Source organism: Cyprinus carpio, chromosome A25 (genome assembly GCF_018340385.1).
Source record: "Cyprinus carpio isolate SPL01 chromosome A25, ASM1834038v1, whole genome shotgun sequence".
In the NCBI taxonomy this organism is placed as follows: Eukaryota; Metazoa; Chordata; class Actinopteri; order Cypriniformes; family Cyprinidae; genus Cyprinus; species Cyprinus carpio.
In genome coordinates this window covers 506,381-508,415 of record NC_056596.1, presented here as the reverse complement: position 1 = coordinate 508,415, position 2,035 = coordinate 506,381, and the positions used below count along the sequence as shown (strand labels likewise).

Below are 2,035 nucleotides of genomic sequence, written 5' to 3'. Positions count from 1 at the left end.
TTAATTTAGTTATTAAAAAATAAAACGATTTTGTACATTTAAAAATGCATAGTTTTTTAAATAATTAATTTAGTTATTAAAATGTACAATTTAAACAATTATTTAAAAATATAATAATTAGTATTTAATTTCTAATGAAAATAAAAATAACATTTTAATAACTTAATATTTATTGTAATGAAATTATTAATTTCTTTATTATTAATCATAAACATTTATGTATTTTTACATGCTGCCTTTTTATAAAATCAACACAACTGTGCATTAAAGTGACTTTCCCCTATTTTGTGTGTTAAAATCTACAATAGTATCACAAAGGGTGTTGTTGTATGTCATGTGACGGATCGTGAGATGAGCTCGAGACGGATGTCTGAGGGTTTGCTCCGCACCTGCTCGTGTTTGTACCCTGCAGGTCTGACAGTGGAGTCCTGCGGCTGATGCACCAATCTGATGTTCACACAGAAAGAGAGAGAAAGAGTTCACATAAAGAAGAAGAAGAGACCTCCAAACCCCATAATCAACTAAAAGTACCCCAGAATTTAGACCATTAACAGAACGAAGACCTCAAATGATTACAGTTTGGATGGATTTTTTTAGGAGATTGTCTTGTCTTTCTTATTGCTGGGGATTCATTTGCTCAAACAGATTGTATTTTTAGATTTGATGTTTTAATGGTTCAAATTAATTTTACTAATTTTTTTTTATTTTTGTAATTTTTTGTAATTTTTTCCCCATAATTTTGTTGTGTTTTTGTAATTTATATGTATTTTTTTCAATTTACAATTTATCAATAATTATATACACATTTAAACACTAAATCACTCAATTTACAACTGATGTATGCTTAAATGTACACTTAAAATAATACTTTAATAAATTCATACTTTTGATAAATACATACAGTACAACACAATATTTACTGAAATTATTATAATTATTAATAATTATTAAACACTGTATTTTTTCCATGCTGCTGTTTTATACAATCAATAAGCTACATTACAGTGACTATAACATGTTTTGATTTTAAGAAAATAAAATAAAAATAAAAAATAAAAAAAATAAAAATAAAATAAAAAATAAAAAATAAAAAAAATAAAAATAAAATAAAATAAAAAAAACATAACACTTGCAAGAACCAAAACTATATCTTCTGAAGTGATTTTTTGGTCATCTTACAGTAAACTATAATAACCCTGGTTTGAATGACTATAGATCTGCTGAAGTGATTTTTTGTCATCTTACTGTTTTTGTCATCTTTGCATCGCTGCAGGATCTCAAGGCTCCGCTGGTGAACAGGATGATGCAGAAAACTGAAGCTGTCCACACTTTTATGATTCTGAACCGGACCGTCAGAGCCTGGAGAGAGAGTAAGCAGACGCAGTGAAGCGTGAATGTGTCGCTCATGAATGTTTTAGTGTCGTCGTCTGCAGATGTTGTTCTCACTGGTCGAGTGCTTCTGCAACAACAAACACTTTATGTTCCACCTGGGTGCGAGTGCTTCTGCAACAACAAACACTTTAAGAAAATAACAAAGCATTTGTACACAAACACACTCGTGCTAAACGATCACATCTGAGAACATCTGCAGCGAGGGCTGTTTATTATGGAGACAGATTAGTCTCAAATATAATTCACGCAAAAAACACGATTCACCCAATGCGTAGACATTTCCACATGCATGACAACCTAGTTCACGTACACACAAAAAAAAATTCACGTTCGTGGAAAAAAGGATATATATTCACAAAGGCAATTCACATGCTCAAAATCAAATCATATATTCATAAAATACATTACACAAATGCAAAACACAATTCGTAGATAGACACGTGCCAAAAACCTTTGAATTTTTAAAATTGTACCGAGTGCTGATGACAAATCGTCATTTACCGACGAATCCACTCTGATTTGTGTGTGTGTGTTGTTTGGAGAATTCCTTGCAGAGCTTCTTTCCACGTGGGTCTGTCCGTACGCTTTAGCCAATCATATGCAGTTAAATTCAACCAATCATATCATAACCACCCGAGAGTGC

General features: G+C 31.2%; 1 long non-coding RNA gene across 1 annotated transcript; it reads right to left on the bottom strand.

The window, feature by feature from the left end:
* Positions 1-404: 404 nt before the first annotated feature.
* LOC122135523 lies at positions 405-1,360 on the bottom strand. Its single transcript, XR_006153563.1, has 2 exons — positions 1,246-1,360; positions 405-447 (listed from the first exon to the last, which is right to left on the bottom strand). It is a non-coding gene; the product is annotated as an uncharacterized LOC122135523 (long non-coding RNA).
* Positions 1,361-2,035: the final 675 nt, after the last annotated feature.